The sequence below is a fragment of the Cetorhinus maximus genome, unplaced genomic scaffold (assembly GCF_964194155.1).
Source record: "Cetorhinus maximus unplaced genomic scaffold, sCetMax3.hap1.1 HAP1_SCAFFOLD_1032, whole genome shotgun sequence".
NCBI lineage: Eukaryota > Metazoa > Chordata > Chondrichthyes > Lamniformes > Cetorhinidae > Cetorhinus > Cetorhinus maximus.
In genome coordinates this window covers 39,450-57,410 of record NW_027596974.1, presented here as the reverse complement: position 1 = coordinate 57,410, position 17,961 = coordinate 39,450, and the positions used below count along the sequence as shown (strand labels likewise).

At 51.6% G+C, this 17,961-nt stretch overlaps 1 non-coding gene across 1 annotated transcript; it reads right to left on the bottom strand.

Annotated features, from left to right (window-relative positions):
- Window positions 1–1,156: 1,156 nt before the first annotated feature.
- LOC144675597 (U1 spliceosomal RNA) lies at window positions 1,157–1,319 on the bottom strand. The gene has a single exon (XR_013575106.1). It is a non-coding gene; the product is annotated as a U1 spliceosomal RNA (small nuclear RNA).
- Between the last annotated feature and the right edge of the window lie 16,642 nt (window positions 1,320–17,961).

Sequence of the window (17,961 nt, the reverse complement as noted above, 5' to 3'; positions counted from 1 at the left end):
CTTCTTCAGGAGTTTCCTGAGACCTTCTCCAAGGCCGTGCCCCATGGGCCCACGTGAGTTTGTGTCCGTTTCTTACCCTGAGATTTAATTTCCTCTCCGGGACCCTGGTTTTCGGTGGCTCCGGTTAACCAGTTCCTGTTGGACTGCGGGCCTGGAGTTTCAAAAAGAAAATCCTGGGGTTAAAGTAGCCCAGCCTTGCAATCTAAAACTTACATGTTAGGCTCCAGTGTGTGAGGAACAGGAGCCCCACAAGAGGAAATGAAAAGTCCTAAAGTGAAGCTGCCTAAAATCTTGTTATAATTCAGGGACAATGCGTGTATTTTGGGCTGTGCGATCATTCTGACGGTTAAACGGGATTCCCGGTGGTCATTTTACTGAGGGTTTAGATTTCTATCTGCCTTTCTCCAGTTTTCTTTCTGTTTATTTCTTCGCTTTGCGCTATTTAAGCCTTCAAGGAATAATCACAGGTGAATTGATGGGCCTACAGCAGGGCAAGTGAGCTGCAGAAGGGGCAGGGAAAGACTTTTACACATGAGGAGAGGGGGCAGGAGTTTCAGAAGGTAGGAGTCACACAGGGGGCTGATTAAGGGGGAGATTATACAGAGGGGGTGGGAGGCTGCTGTTCGTTTCGGAGGGGGATAATTAGAATGAACATGGGGACAGGGTGCTTGTTCATGTTTGAAATAGTGAGGGGTCGCTGCTACATGTTTAAAATGGTGAATGCATATGAGTTAATAGCTGATATGAGTTTGTATTTATACAGACGTCCAGATAGATAGGGGGTGGGGCGGTGCTGGGAGTGCGGGGACTGTTGTGATGGTGGGTTGGGTGTTAGATGGGGGTTGTTTGAGAGAGATTTTTGAGTGGGCAAACGCGGGGTTAAAAATGGCGCGAGTAATTTGGCGGCCACGAAACAAACGGTCTGGCGAAAATGATGCATAGATGGAATAATTGTCGGCTGATAATGACAGGGAGGAAAAGAATGGGGGTTGGATAATATTTGCGAGGAGGAAAGAAAAAGCTAAATAACCAGTCCAGTATAGATTTTGAAGAGCACACATTGGGGGTTATATATTTCTTTTTTCAGAAAAGGTTGCTGACAGGAAATAGAAGAGAAAATGAAAGATATGATGAAATCTATTTTTTGAATTGTGAATCGGGGAGAGCGCAAACGCAGTCCCCCACTACCACAAATTTTACAGTCGAGTATCCCGCATTTGGGGACATCGCAGGCGTCAGCACACCCGAAGTGCAATGGGCTAGCATCGTCCTGGGAGAACCTTTTTTTTTTGCAAAAATATACTTTATTCATAAAATATCTTCAACCACATTCCAAACCATTTCAAAAACACCATTACAAGGGTACAATCCGGTTCAACTTTAACAAAATGTATCACCAGGTGCATCAGTACAAACAATATTACAATCATTTACAGGCTTTCACTTTGAGCTGTACAGCCCGAGGGGCTCTAAACAGTTCCCAGTCTCTCGGTGCGCTGTGGCAGAAAGGTCTTAGACAGCGGCCCTTCCCCATTGCGCTTTTGCAGCAGCTGCCCCAAGCTTTAGTGCGTCCCTCAGCACGTAGTCCTCGGCCTTGGAATGTGCCAGTCCGCAACACTCGGTCGGGGACAACTCTTTGCGCTGGAAGACCAACAAGTTTCGGGCAGACCAAAGCGCGTCTTTCACCGAGTTGATGATCCTCCAGCTGCAGTTGATGTTTGTCTCGGTGTGTGTCGCTGGGAACAGCCCGTAGAGCACAGAGTCCTGTGTCACAGAACTGCTCGGGATGAACCTCGACAGCAACCACTGCATCTCTCTCCAGATCTTCTTTGCAAAGGCACCAACTACAAGGATGTGAACAACGGTCTCATACCGACCACAGCCACCTCGAGGGCAACATGCCAAGGGGGTGAGACTCCTGACTTTGACAGTCTGCTCGGGGAACCATCCCACAGGGTCCACCCTCTCCTTTTCCCTCAGGGCCTCTAAGACGTTACGTGCTGACCACTGCCTGATGGACTTGTGGTCAAAGGTGTTTTTCTGCATCAATTTTTCCACCAGGGACAGGTGGTACGGCACGGTCCAACTACTTGGAGCGTTCCGCGGCAGCGTGGCCAGACCCATCCTTCGCAACACCGGGGACAGGTAGAACCTCAGCACGTAGTGACACTTGGTGTTTGCGTACTGAGGGTCTACGCACCGCTTGATGCAGCCACACACAAAGGTGGCCATCAGTATGAGGGCGATGTTGGGCACGTTTTTTTCCCCTTTATCTAGAGGCTTGTACATCGCGTCTCTGCGGACACGATCCATTTTCGACCTCCAGATAAAGCGGAAGATGGCTCGAGTGATCGCCACCACGCAGGAGTGTGGAATGGGCCAGACCTGCGCCACGTACAGCAACAGCGAGAGTGCCTCACACCTGATGACCAGGTTCTTACCCGCAATGGAGAGGGAGCGTCGCTCCCACATGCCCAGTTTCCTTTTCACCATAGACACTCGCTCCTTCCAGTTTCTAACGCATGCCCTGGTCCCTCCGAACCATATCCCCAGCACCTTCAGGCCGTCAGCCCTGACAGTGAAGGGGACAAAGGATCGGTCAGCCCAGTTCCCAAAGAACATGGCCTCGCTCTTCCCACGATTTACCTTGGCTCCCGAGGCCAGTTCGAACTGGTCGCAAATGTGGATCAGTCTGCGCACCGACAGCGGATCCGAGCAGAAGACGACGACATCGTCCATGTACAGGGAGGCTTTTACCTGAGTGCCTCCACTGCCTGGGATCGTCACTCCTCTTATGCCCGGATCCTTCCTGATGGACTCGGCCAAGGGTTCTATGCAACACACGAAAAGAACAGGCGAGAGAGGTCAGCCCTGCCTGACTCCAGATTTAATCGGAAAGCTATCTGTTTCCCACCCATTGATTGAGACTGCGCTACTGATGTTAGTGTAGAGCAGTTGGATCCAATATCGAATTCCCTCCCCAAACCCCATTTTGGAAAGCACATCCACCACGTAGGTGTGCGATATTCTGTCAAAGGCCTTCTCCTGATCCAGGCTGATGAGGCAAATGTCCACACCCCTATCCTGCACATAGGCAATCGTATCCCTGAGCAGCGCCAGGCTGTCAGAGATCTTCCTGCCCGGCACAGTGCAGGTCTGGTCATGGTGTATCACCAATTCCAGAGCGGATTCGACCCGATTGGCGATGACCTTGGACAGAATCTTATAGTCCACATTCAACAGTGAAATGGGTCGCCAAATTCTAATTTCCTCCCTTTCTTCCTTGTGCTTGTAGATGAGGGTGATGATGCCTTTCCTCATGGATTCTGACATGCTGCCGGCCAGGAGCATACTCTCGTACACTTCTAGTAGGTCTGGGCCCTTCCAGTCCCACAGAGCCCAATACAACTCCACCGGCAAGCCGTCGCTTCTGGGGAGATTTACTCTTCTCGAAGGACTCAAGGGCCTAAGTCAGTTCGTCAGGAGTTCGCGGTTTGTCAAGCCTCTCCCGTGTACTGTCGACTAAGACCTCCGTGATAGAGGACAAGAAGGACTGGGAGGCCGTGCTGCCCGTGGGCTTCACGTCATACAATCCGGCATAAAACGATTTGCTGATCCTCAAAATGTCGGACTGCGCTGACTTTACTGAGCCGTCTTCTTCCTTCAGGCTGCTGATCACAGAGCTCTCTCTCTGTACCTTTTCGAAGAAGAAACGTGAGCACGTCTCATCCTGCTCCACGGAGCGCGCTCCGGAATGGAAGATGTTCTTGGAGGCAAAGGGCTAGGCTTGCTGGCTCTTCACCTCTTAGAGTTCCTCCTTGACATCGACCCCCACCGACTGCAGCCGGAGCAGATTCTGCATGTATTTCAGGAGTCGGGACATTTCCCTCTGTTCCTTTCTAGCTTTCTGGGTGCCTTTGACGATGAAAAACCTCTTGATGTTTCCCTTGATCGCTTCCCACCAATGTGTCAGGGACTCAAAGAGGGGTTTCATGGTTCTCCAACCTTTGTAATCCCTCTTGAGCTCCTCAATGTTCTCTGGGGTCAGCAGTTGCACGTTTAGCTTCCATGCCCCCCTGCCCACCCTCTGGTCTTCCTCTAAGTGACAGTCAACCAGTAGGAGGCAGTGGTCAGAGAACACCGGCTTGACATCGGTGGATCTGACTGCGAATGCGCGGGACACAAACAGTTAGTCTATCCTGAAACGGATGGACCCGTCTGGTCGCGACCGGGTGTATCTATGCTGTGCTCAGTCTGCAGGGTTGCTGAAGACGTCGTGCAGCTTGGCATCCTTAACTGTTTCCATCGGGGATCTGGACGTAGCGTCCAACCTTCTGTCGGCCCTGCCGGATCGTCCAGCCGCATCGATGTTGCAGTTGAAGTCACCGCCCACAATGACCGGCCTGGACGTCACCAACAGCAGTGGGAGCTGCTGAAAAGCCGCCAGCCGGGCGGTCTTTTGTGCCGGGGCATACACGTTAATTAACCGGAGTGGAGCATTCTTGTACATTACTTTTGCTACGAGGAGGCACCCACCCATGACCTCCTTAACCTCGGAGACAGTGAAGTTGCCTCCCCGCAGCAGAATACCAAGGCCGGAGGAACGAGAGTCGTATCCGTCCGATCAGATCGATGGCCCGTATGACCACCACCGTGACCATTGTCTGTAGTAGCTGAGGTGCGGTATCGCACACTCCTGCAGAAACAACAGGTCAGCTTTGACCTTGGCAAGGTAATCCAAGGTCGCTACACATCGCGTAGTTGATTTAATGCTATGCACATTTATGGATACCATCTTTACACCCATTTTAAAGCATTTAGTCTCTTACCAAACCTGTTGCCTCTGAGAGTCCCAGGCCTTTGGTCTGCTCCTGCATACCCATAGTGTTTACAAATTGCCTCACTTTGGATGGGCTGAGGAAACTGTCCTGAACATCCCCATTGGCAATGTTCTGCTCAGGTGGCATCTGGGGTTCGTGCAGAGAATGGGATTTGAAATGTCCTCTGTTGGAGAAGCTTCTCCAATCCTCTCCCTCTCTGGGGCGTTGCTACTCCCGGCTTCCCGGAGCTGGGGTGCGCTGAGCGCCTCACTGCTCCCAGATTCCTGGGGCTGGGATGCGCTGGCCTCTTCGGGTTGTGGGCAAAGTTGGGGTGCGCTGGTCTCCTCATTGTCTCCAATGTTCTGGAGCTCAGGTGTCTCGTCCTCCAACTCCCTAGAGCTTTGCCGCTTCTTCTGCAGGTGTCGCCCAGGCACTTCTTCGTCCGAAGAGCAGCTGCCCTTGTTATCCGTGTCGGATGGGAGACGCCTCTTGCCTCTTGTCTGGGAAGTGGCTTGGTCCCTTCTTCCTTTTGGCTCTCTTCACCAGCTGCCACTCCCCCTGCTGATTATCCGCTGCTTCCTCCTCCTCCATTGATTCGCTCTCCTGAGGAGTGGGAGGTTCAGGGGGCAGTGCTGTTGATCGGTTGTCTGCTGCCTCAATCTTTTCCTCCACCTTGTCTCTCCCTGTGTCCTCCTTTGTCCCCTTGTTTTCACTGGGGGCCATGGTGGTTGGAGTGTTGCAAGTGTCCTTGGTAGTGGTGACTCGAAGCATTTCTGCTGCTTCCCCCTCTTTGGCTTTGGCTGCCTGTGCATAATTGAGGCAGCGTTTGGGGCAGGTCCTGTAGAGGTGAGCTGCCTCGCCACACAGGTTGCAGCTCTTAGTCTGTTTGCAATCCTTTGTCTGGTGCCCTTCCTGTTTGCAGTTCTTGCAGAGGGCGCCGATGCAGTTGGCCGCCACATGACCAGACTTGCCGCATGAGCAACAAAGTTTGGGTTGCCCAGCGTAAACAAAGTAGCCATGGCTTCTCCCGATAGCGAAGCTGGAAGGAGGGTGGAAGATGGTTCCCTTACCGTCGGGGTCTTGAGCGTGACCTTAACCTGGCGTTTGCATGTCCAAATCCTGAAGGCGTCTCTATCCTCGCTGGAGCTCCCAACTTTGTTGACGTACCTGGCGAGGAAGGTGAACACGTCGGCGACAGGGTCGTAGGGGTTACAGAGACGCACCGTCACCACATGGTCCCGTTGCAACGGCGGAGCAAAGAGCGGCTCCACCGTCAGGATCTTCATCTCCGGCTGGTCTCTGTTCTCCTCGAACACCTTCAGGAACGTGACGCAAGCTGCCACTCGCTTGAAAGTCACATCGAAATGTCCAGCGCTTGGGAAGTCTTGCAGGGAGTAGATCTCCTCCGCTTCAAATCCACATGCCTTCAACAGGATCCGCTTGATGAAGAAGGCCCGATCCATGGGTGCTCCTCCTTCGCTGCCCTTCACCGTCACCCGAACAGTGTTACGTACCCCATCATATGGGGCTCGACTGGTTATAGCCATCGCTTCACGACTACACTTTATCTTAGCCAAAAGGCCGAGTCAATCGAATGTTGGCCAACAAATCCCAAAATGAAGAGCTGGTACCGGCAAAAAATCTCATGTCAGTTTCGGCAGCTTTACCACAGCCACCAGTAGCTGCACAATACGCAGATAATATAGATTGGAACGGGCTGGTGCAACAGGCAGCAGGATATGAGGAACAACGGGAAGCAGGTTGGGAATCACCACCCCCATAACCCGTGGCCCCAATTAAGATAGAGCATGTGCCCCCGGTGTCCGGACAACCAGGCAGACCAGCTCAAGCGGCCGTACCGGCACAAAATGGGCAGCCGGCCCAGGCGCCAATACACGGACAGAGAGCTATAACGGGGGGTTCCTGGCGCAACTGAGAACCACGTATGTGTCCCTGTCACCTAGCGACACTATGAAGCTATTGGAAATAAATTACCCCAACTAAAACCTAGACACGGAATGAGTCGTTTTGGCAAAAATTGAGGGAAATAAGGCAATGCCACCGTCTCCATAACAGGGACGTTCGCGGGTTAGTCCGGATAAAACTACCTGAGGCGTTTTGGGGACGGCTGCGGCGAGCGTATCAGGACGGAACCTGGTGTAATGATATCGCTGCAGACCAGGCACAGCAGCAAGCTGATTTCCGAGCCTTTAGAGCAGAAATGGCACAAGTCTTAGGGCAAGCCCCAGTTAATTGGAATACAGTGACTGGAGTAAAACAAGAAAAGGGCGAGAGTGCCCATGAATATGGCAATTGGAAGTTTGAGGCATATTGTAACTACGGGGGTGTAGGTGCACTGGAGGTTCACTAGAGCTTTCCCCACCAGGGACTGCAACGCCACCACGGCCACAAAGATCCTCGCTTTTGAAGTAGTACCAAGGTGGGGAATCCCTTTACAGATAGATTCGGATCAAGGAGCGCATTTTACGGACAGTATTATGAAAAGGACGTGTGAGCTGCTCGGAGTAAAACAGAAATTTCACGTACCTTACCATCCACAAAGCTCAGGAATGGAAGAATGTATGAACCGCATGTTAAAAAATGCTATTGCAATGGCAAACACAGCAACTAGTAGGGGATGGGTGGATGTGCTCCCCCGCATATTGATGCGACTGAGGGCTACCCCCAACAGGACAACTGGTTTAACCCCTTATGAGTGGATGACCGGGAGGGCAATGCGCTTGCCAGAGGGCAGAGCCACCGGAAGTGAGGATATGGGACCCATCAGAGATAAAATTAAAAACGATATTAAGCAATTGGATGGACAGCTAAAGGAATTACAACAGGAAGTGAAGGACCAACAGGCTATCAGGGATTTAGAAGAGAGGACAAAAGGGGGACCCCCGTCACCACCGGCTGAGGTCGGAGACATGGTGTTTGTTCAAATCACCCCTAGCCAACCAGGTTTTGCCCCAAAATGGACTGGACCGTACGGAATTATTCACGTGCCTGCGTCGATATGAAGGGAAAAGCTAGGTGGAAACACTGGTCGCAACTGAAAAGGTATGATGTAAGTAAGAGAGACTAAATTACCAGGCAGCGGGGGGAAAACGGGCAACGAGCAGTCCGTACTGTGTTAGCCAAGTGGTTTAGGATTCATTCCCGATCTGGAGGACTGGCCATCTGAAAGACAAAAGGGGGAATCCTCAACTACGGGCAGGGTCACCGTGGGCTGTGCACAAGGAGGCACGTAAAGGAGAAAGCTGCCTCTTATATCCAACCTAAACCCTGGTGATCACCAGCAGTGTGCTTCATTACAGAAATAACAATAACCGGGTAACCTCCACGACAAGATGGAAAAAAGCTGGGTGTCCATGATCATTACCAGGGCCCTGGCTATCGCAGCCACCGGCATACAGAATGTAAACCGTGAAGCAGTGGCCGGTATGGGCTTATACTACAAGAATGTCAGCGACGGATATTGCGTGAAAGGTGTGAATGTCACAACGGAAAGGTCAATGCTCTTCAAGTGTGGCACCGGGCTTACGCAACTATCCATTGGAACGAGCGATGGTGAGAGCCTAGGGCAGAGCTCGCATTCGGGAACGGAACTCCGATGGAAAAATGAGGGTCCACTATGCTTCCAGATCAGCGATGGTTCGGACGGACCCTGGACATGTGCGAAGGGGGCACAGGTCCAGATACAGTGTGTGAGAGATTTTTCGCAATTTACCTTCACAAGGAGGACTTGGGAATGACAGATACCTGGCATTGGATCTTGAGGGCCAAACACGGAGAGTTGACTGCAACGGCGGATCCCCGGACCGACACCACCCCGCTATCACAGGACGCGACGACACCAAAGAGACTATCTTGCCCAGACATGACCCCTGGGCCACAGAATGGACTGCTACTGTATACGGACGGTGAACTCTTGTATGATAATTTTAAACATGAAATTGTACAAGTAATTGTGAACCTGGCAGGTATGCGACTGCCTGAGTATTGCAGTAACCAAGCACCTCTACGAAAACTATACAAATTACTGAGTAAGGCTGTGATTAATCAGGCGGCCGACGCCACGGGTGCCACTAGATTCAGGGGACATCCTGCTTTCCACCGCCAGAAGAGAGAGTTAGTGTGGAAGAATAAAATACATCTACAGGTCAACTAAGGGTTAAACAGTTAGCACCATCGTGGAATACTACAGCACTGTTCCCTCTCTCGTTAGCACCATCGTGGAATACTACAGCACTGTTCCCTCTTTTGTTCTAGCAGGTACACCTGCAGCTGCCAGCTAATTGAGCAGGAGGGGAGAAAGGGAGTGTCATGGGCAGGCTTCCTGGAGTCATTAAGACGGGGCTGGGATGTCTGCCCCCAACACAAGGAGACAGGGTCAAGCAATGGTCATCTGTTCTCTAGAGTGTACACCGCCTAGCACTAAAGATAAGGTCAAGCATGGTTATCTATTCTCTGTCTCACTTTTTATTAGTACGTGAGCTTCCCCTAATATCCTGTATAGTCATAAACTTAGAATAGACTAATTGTGTGACAATGATTCTCAATGTAATTGATCATTGAAAGTTAGACAGTCTTATCACCTTCAAGCTCTTTGATATGTACAACCTCTACTATAAATATGTGTGTGCTCTGATGCTTCCTCAGAGTGTGCTTGTATGTTACTGGGCTCTCCGTGATATCACGATTAATAAAGGCTTCCGAGACAAACCTCCTGGGTCTGAGTGTTCACTCCGATTTCCGCGACAGTTAGTTAACAATGTACTGACAGGGGTGAACACAGGGACTTCCCTGGTAAACTCTCTCGACATTCAAGGAATCAACTCCGAGGTCACGAATCTTAAAGGGATCATGAGGCAGCTTGCTCATAAGAGTAGCGAGGGGTGGTGAAACGGCAGCGGCCCTAGGGGGCAAGAGTGTGGCATCTGTATTGGAAAGCGTACACGTTATAGAGACCCATGCTAAAGCCACCAGCCAATTAACAGAAAGGGAGGAACGACAAGAGGGCAGCACCTAAAAAAGCCAGCTTACGGCCAGTGGCTGATCGGGCAATTAAGACACAATCTGGGCCAGATCCAAAGGGGGGAGGTACCGGGCTGGATCAACAGTGCCCGGTTGTGGGGGATGGCCAAGAACCCAGGCATCATCGACGCATGTACATTGAAAGGAGTGACCAGGGTGTATGCGGTGATTCAGAAGTGCACCTCAAACCAAATGAACGTGATAGGTATGGGCAATCCCCTCAGTCACAGCAGACACGGGCCCACACCCTCAGTACCAAGTGGAGAACATTGGGTTAATCCGAGACAATGACTCCCTCCGGTACTACCCCATAGATATGCATGCCATACGCAAGAATGAGGGCATACACAGGGTATCACTGAGCGGGTGCAGGAGGAAAGGTAGCCTCAATTTGCTCCCATCCAGTTGGAACGGGGGTGGTGCTGGACAAATGTGGGTACAACCGAACGGAGGGTTGTATATTAGAAATTACCCACAGAGGAAACCATCACACCCGCTCAGGATACAAGGGAACCCCGGCTCCCAGTTACTATCAGACACAGCGTGAATAATGTACGTCCAACAAAGGGGTCAGGTCTCAGTCAACGCCTCCGACACACTCCACCATACCCTGGAACACTATGACGAACCTAAGCAGGCCCCAATTCCCCACCTTCCCAAAAGTCTGACAAAGTTTAAAGGTGACTTATGAAAGGTGAGGAATCAGCATTACGTGTTACAGGCGGTGTTTAAAAGGCTAATCAATGATACGGAAGAGCACTTGAGAGATCAAGGGGAATGTCCCCCCACCCACTCAGGGAATGGCTCAGGGAATCCCCCCCCCCACCACACAGGTAGCTCTCAGCGATTGCGAGCGAGCATCACGCTGCCCGGGCCTTAATTGGCCCACCCACATAAAATGGCAACTCGCCCTCGATTGGGGCGTCAATTGGGTTCACGCCGGCCCCTGCACAACTCCCCCCCACCCCCGATGGGGGGAAGATTCAGCCCATGAATATATTTCAATCTGCGTCACTCGGCAGTGAGAGAAAAGCTGAAAGGATCAATGATATCCTCAGGCTCGGTGTTCATACTTGAATTGTTGGCCTTTGTGTCATCGCATATCACATTTAGACAAAATGCTTTATAGTAAGGTTGATATAAATTGGAACTATTTCTTCCCTTCTATCACTTTACAGATAAACTGCTTTATGCAATGTGCTGCTGACAGTGGAGAATGGCCTTGGCTGACCTCTTTCTCCGGACATGCTTATTCGTACCGTCCACTTTAACAGGCTTCTCGTGGAACCCGCTCAACAGCTACCACCCAGCAAAATAGATGTGGCTGACTTCTTACCTTCCCACTAACTTCCTCATTTTTAAATTAATCCACTGGCCGTCGACATTTTGTTCAAATCGATGGGATTTTACTTTGTCCGAAAGCCTTGCAGATCCGACTAATAATAATGGATCTTTCTGATGGTGATCAGAGAAACAATGAGCGGGACATCCATCGATGTTTGTCCCCCTGTTGGAGCCACTGTCCTGGGTCATGGGAGAAACTCCGTTTCCTGACCACTGTTTCCATCCCTGGCATCTGTCGAAATCTGAGCTCCTTTATTGACAAGAAATCTTGACCCCAAGATGAGCTTCTGAACACTGAGCTGGACCCGGATTTTCCTCCACTCGTTTCTTTCCGCCCACCCAGCCTTTTTCCAGCTCCCACAAACTCTAATTTTCCTAATGACGGTTTTCCTTTCATTCCCCAATAGCTTGTGACTCCAGCCCCCTCCCCGCCGCCGCCGCCCACCAACTTGCTCCCCCCCCTCCCCCACCCCCCAGTCTCCCGCCCCGGAGTTCTCTCTCCCCCCCCACCACACCCCCGTCTTCCCCTCCGAGCTCTCTTCCCCCAACCCCGAGCTCCCCTTCCCAGCCCCCTGCGCTCCCTCTCCCCCTCCACCCCCCAGAGTTCTCCTCCCCCCCCGCGCCGAGCTCTCTCTCCCCCCCGCCAACCACACCCCCCCCGAGCTCCCCTTCCCCCCGCCCCACCCAAGATCCCCTCCCCTCCACCCGAGCTCCCCTCCTCCCACACCCCCCAACAAGCTCCCCTCTTCCCACAACCCCCCGAGCTCTCCACCCCCCCGCCCCCTTCCCCCCGAGCTCACTCTCTCTCCTCCCCCCGCAGAGCTCTCTCTCCCCCTCCGAGCTCCCCTTCCCCCCCCAGCTCTCCTCCTCCCCCTACCCCCTGAGCTCCCCCTCCTCCCCTCCCCCTCTCCCCCGAGCTCTCCCCTCCCCCGCTCCCTCCTCCCCCCCAGCACTTCGCCACGCCCCCCCGAGCTCCCCTCCTCCCTCCCAGCTCCCCTCCTCCCCCTCCAGCTGTACCCCCCACCCGAGCTCCCCTTCTCCCCCACCAGCTCTCCCCACCCCCAGCTCCCCTCCTCTCCAGCTTTCTCCCTCCCCCCCAGCTCTCTCTCCCTCCCAGCTCTCTCTCTCTCCGCTCCCCCCAGCCCTCTCTCACCCCCCCAGCTCTCTTCCCCCCCCCCCAGCTCTCATCCCCCCCCACCCCGAGTTCTCTCTCTCCCCCCACCCCCCCCCCCGAGTTCTCTCTCTCTTCCCCCCCTCCCCGAGTTCTCTCTCTCTTCCCCCCCTCCCCCCGAGTTCTCTCACTCTTCCCCCCCCTCCCCCCCGAGTTCTCTCTCTCTTCCCCCCCCTCCCCCCCGAGTTCTCTCTCTCTTCCCCCCCCTCCCCGAGTTCTCTCTCTCTTCCCCCCCTCCCCCCGAGTTCTCTCACTCTTCCCCCCCCTCCCCCCCGAGTTCTCTCTCTCTTCCCCCCCCTCCCCCCGAGTTCTCTCTCTCTTCCCCCCCCCTCCCCGAGTTCTCTCTCTCTCCCCCCCAACCCCCGAGTTCTCTCTCTCCACCACCCATCCCGAGTTCTCTCTCCCCCCCCCGCCGAGTTCTCTCTCCCCCCCCCGCCGAGTTCTATCTCCCCCCCCGCCGAGTTCTATCTCTCTCCCCCACCCCTCCCCCAAGTTCTCTCTCTCTCCCCCTCCCCCCGAATTCTCTCTCCACCCCCCCAGTTCTCTCTCACTCCCCCTCCACCACCACCCCCCGAGTTCTCTCCCCTCCCCCCCCCACCCCCACCGAGTTCTCTCCCCACCCCCCCGAGTTCTCTCCGCCCCCCCCCACCCCCCCGAGTTCTCTCCCCTCCCCCCCGAGTTCTCTCCGCCCCCCCCCACCCCCCCGAGTTCTCTCCCCTCCCCCCCACTCCCCCGAGTTCACTCCCCTCCCCCCCCACTCCCCCGAGTTCTCTCCCCTCCCCCCCCACCCCCCCGAGTTCTCTCCCCTCCCCCCCCACCCCCCCGAGTTCTCTCCCCTCCCCCCCCACCCCCCCGAGTTCTCTCCCCTCCCCCCCCACCCCCCCGAGTTCTCTCCCCTCCCCCCCCACCCCCCCGAGTTCTCTCCCCTCCCCCCCCACCCCCCCGAGTTCTCTCCGCCCCCCAACCCCCCTCCGAGTTCTCTCCGCTCCTCCGCTATTTCTATATTTTGCCCTCGGTCCTTTTCTCTCCCGTTTGATTCTCGATCGCCGCGCGCGCCATTCAGTTTACCGCCAAAACCAACCGCCGCCTCCCGATCCCCGGCAACGGCCGCGTGACCCGGCTCAAACCTCGCGAGAGGGCCCCGGAGCGGCATCACGTGACAATGGGTATTTAAGGCGCCGCCGGAGCCCCTGTCTCTCCAGCGGGCAGGGTTTGGGAATTTATGTCTTTGGGAACTCTCATTGGGGGGAAACTCTCAGGGAGGGAAAAACGGGCCGAATGGGCTTTAGTCCGATGAGGCTGTGTGGAGAGCTCGGGCTCGGCCACTGACATTAACACTCGATGTCCGGCTCTCTCCGCTCTTTCCAAAGCTTCTTGTGACATTCAGGCTTTTTCTTCTCTTTCCATCCGGATGAAGCAAATGTGGCTGCAACAAAACAAGGCCAATGCGGTCAGACAGTGTGGAGAATGTACTGCCTGGAAAGATGCTGGAAGCCCATGCAATAATTTCCCTAAAGGAATTGGACATCAGCTTGAATAGGAACAATGGCTGGGGTTGGGGGGAGAGCAGAGGAATGGGATCAATTGGATCTTTTAAAGAGCCAGCACAGCCTCAATGGTCGAATAGCTGCCTTTTTTAATGTATGATTTTAGACACTGAAGAATCAATGGGAATCTGCATTGGTGCAAGAATTCATCACATTAATCCTCATTAATTTAGCATTTAATTAGTTCCCTGATTCAAGAAGCTGCTGATCATTTCCAGAGAGTATTTATATTTTCCTGATGCTCTGGACATTGGTGAGAAGTTGTGTAAACATCAACAGCTTGTGTTTTTGTGCAGGCTCTCCCCATAAAAGGATGCCCCAAACTGCTGAATTGTTTAAGTGCTGTCACTTATTGTAAAGAGTCAACACTAAAATGGAGGCCCTTTGGCAAAACTGTTCACTGATTTTAAACTCCTCAGGAGTTCCCTCCCACTCTGAACTGTTTCCACCTGCCTGTATTTCTCTATTCCCCTCAGGCTCCCCTTAAATGTTTGCAATCTGTTCTACTACTCTGTGGTAGTAAGTTTCATCAGAGTATGCAAGTATTTTCTCTTTAAAATCTTGATTTGATTTTAGTGGTTCTTGTATTCATTTAAGCAAATGTGGGACCCCTTTCCCTCAGCAGACTGTCACTGACAGCAATGAGTGTTCATCTGTCCTTGTCGTGTAATTGATCTCCCTATATTTTCTGAACATCAACTTGAATAGGCAAACAAAGCACCCCTCTCAACATCTTTTGCTTTTGGGGGATTTCTGATAGTACAGTGGACACGTGTTGGGGAGTAAGAAGCTGGGGGAAGTCTGGAGGGTATTAAATAATAAAAAGGTACATGTCTTTATTACATCATCTGATTTCTGGATTGTTTAAAAGAATGCAGTCTATTGCATTGAGCTAAAATGAATTGGTGCCAATATTCTACTCTTATTAGGAAGTGAAAACAATTTGGGTACAGTTTCCAGAGATGCTCAACTTGATTTCCAAACCATTAGTATTTTGGCTGTCAACACTGGCAGGGCACCTACAATCATGGCCCTTAAGGGTGTCAAAAATCAATTTCCAGACTTTGTAAACAAACATCCAGCTCTTGGTGCATGAATGGTTTCTTCAGAAGAGCCATTGCAAATCGTTGTAAAGCCTTTTTTATGGTGAAGGAGGGGCAACAAAAGAGAAGGGGCAGCATAGGACGTGAACATGTCCCAACACCGTGCCCTACCCTGCATAGAATGCAATGTACAGGTAACAAAATCACAAGGGCCTTGGTGAGATGTGCATTAGAATTGTATACCTCAACATAGGGGGTATATGTCATCTCTGCCACCTACTGCATGAAGACCAGCAGCTTATCACCTGTCCAGTTTGAAGGTGTTGACCAAAGTACGTTTATAGCACAGACTCTGAAATGGGGGGGCCTCTGGGACATCTCTGTAATGCCTGAGTCTGTGGGACAGGAGAGCAGGGAAACTGGTCACATTTGTCACCTCAGCAAAGTGGTAGCAAGATGTGGCCATTCAGTCTCACGAGGTCACTGGCTTACTTATGGTCCAGGCTACGTAACTAATGCCATCAATGTTGTGTTTCATTCTCAAAGAGAAAAGCACCTCCAAAGGACTTTTACACCCAGAATATACATTGTGCGTGACAACACATGAGGTTTCGGTCAATGTGAAGGATGCTGGAAATTATGATGTGTTCCTTCCAAATTTCTCTTGATCTCATCTTCAAAACAAAATCATTTCAATGGATGGCTTGTGGTTGACCTAAGTTTAGCTCCTCTGCCATGGCTCTGACCTCCAGATGAGTGCTCCAAATGTTACCTGAGGTGTGCCAGTGACAAATTGTGTGTGCCTCTACAACAGGATTGGTCATTTACAGATTCTTTGGGATTTTAAAGGGGCCACTTTTGCTGCCTACACTAACCTGTAGAGGCTCTGCAGTATCTTTAGTTTGTGAATATGGGGATATTTGAAACCTACCGCATGCAGTACAAATTCATCATGCCAAAAAAAGGCCTGAGCTGCTTCATTTGAAGTGCTCGGTAGAACGCAGTTTACCTTGTTGTAGAAGGTGTTGAGCTTCTTGTGTTGTTGGAGCTGCACTCGTCCAGCCAAGTGGAGAGCATTTCATCACACTCCTGACTGGTGTCACAGAATTCCCTACACCCATTAGCAATAATGCCGGTAGTTGCAAACGTGTTACAAGAAATTAACAGCGAGTTGTCAACCCCCTGATCTTTCCTTCTAGTAGTTGACCCAGGCTGCTTGGCTAAGCACTTTTATTTTTATTTATTTATTTTTTTGCAACAATTTTTATACCATTGGATGGGCAGGATATTCCATTGACAAGGTCATTTTTTAAAAAATTCATTTATGGGATGTGGGCTTCGCTGGCTGGGCCAGCATTTATTGCCCATCCCTGAAGGAGGAGGAGGAGGAGGTGGTGGTGGTGGTGAGCTACCTTCTTGAACCACTGCAGTCCATGTGGTGAAGGTGTACCCATAGTGCTGTTAGGAAGGGAGTTCCAGGATTTTGACCCAGCTATGGTGAAGGAATAGCAATATATTTCCAAGCCAGGATAGTGAGTGGTTTGGAAGGGAACTTCTACGTGGTGGTTTTCTCATGTATCTGCCGCCCTTGTCCTTCAAGATGGTAGTAGTCGTGGGTTTGGAAGGTGCTGTCGAAGGAGCCTTGGCGAATTCCTGCAATGCATCTTGTAGATGGTACACGTTGCTACTGTGTGTTGATGGTTGAGGGAATGAATGTTTGTGGACAAGTGTAGCTTAAGCTCGATAGGACAACGTGCTCCTTCAGAGATCCAGCACTGATCTGATGGGTAGAATGTCCTCCAGTGCTGTAACCAATGATATTAGATACTCTGTCCATATCCTAGGCTTTCCCTGTCTATCATCCCAGCTGTGTATGATCTGATGGTGTTCCCTTCACAAGCCCCTGTCGAGGTGCTATGTGTTTGCCTTATTTCAATATTAACTGTGTGCAGTCTCTTTGACCTTATACTGTGACTGAGTGCTTGAGAAAGCAGTTCATACATCACCTTCCTCCCTCTTGAGACTTTGGCCTGCTCTGCAGAGCTCTTTCCATATCCAGAGTATTGATCTCAGTCAGACCTCCCACTCATACCATGCTAACTGGCACTAAGTCTCACTTTCTTATGCTGTGCTCAGCACTAAATTTCTTGGCGTTGTGGGTGTGTTTTCCATAGCCTGGCTCTTTCTTTTCCCAGGAAGCCTTCGTAAACGGCCTCAGCATACAATCTGGCAACGTGCTCTCTTTTCCCCAGCTGCTCTACAAAGGTGACAACTTTACACCCCTGGTGGCAGAAATGTTATTCTTGAATCTGCAGCCTTAGCTGAATGCAGCAATTTCTCAGTTGCAGGATCAACCTTTTTTTTTCCTGAGTGAGCTTGAGAATGAATGAAAATTTTTCAGAGCAAATGGATTTGCCATCCTCCTTCAAATTCCTCAGGAAGCGCACCCTTTTGTGAGCAGGGCTAGAAGGGGTGGAATGTACAGAAGAATGGGGAGAGAGCAGTCCCCTCGCGTGACTCAAGGGGTTCACACAGACTCGAGGGTCAAATGGCCTCCCTTTGCATTGTTACATTCCATGATGACTCCAAAGCAGGATGGTGTGTTACTCAGCAAGGCTTGCAGGCAATGCTATTGTGAACTGGGACAATCAAGATTGTCTGTCTGTACAATTTGTTGCAGCATCAACTACAGTTGTCATCTGAAGCTTCATATGGCAATGTTCATTTAGTGAAATGCTTCCTTAGAGTAGATCAGGCAGGCATCAATTTGCCCTAAAATCCTGGAGCTGTGTAAAGTCTGAACAAGTGCATGACCTAGATGTTAAGTGTTCTGAATGGGTGCATCACATTTACAACACTTGCATTTGGCAGGGCAGTGATGAGTTCATTTTTGTTTTAAAGAAAGGAAACATGGGCTAGGGCGAGTCCTGAGCTCTGGTAATTAGGACACAAGTGATGTGGTGGGCAGATGCTGATACTGGTCAGATGGAATATTG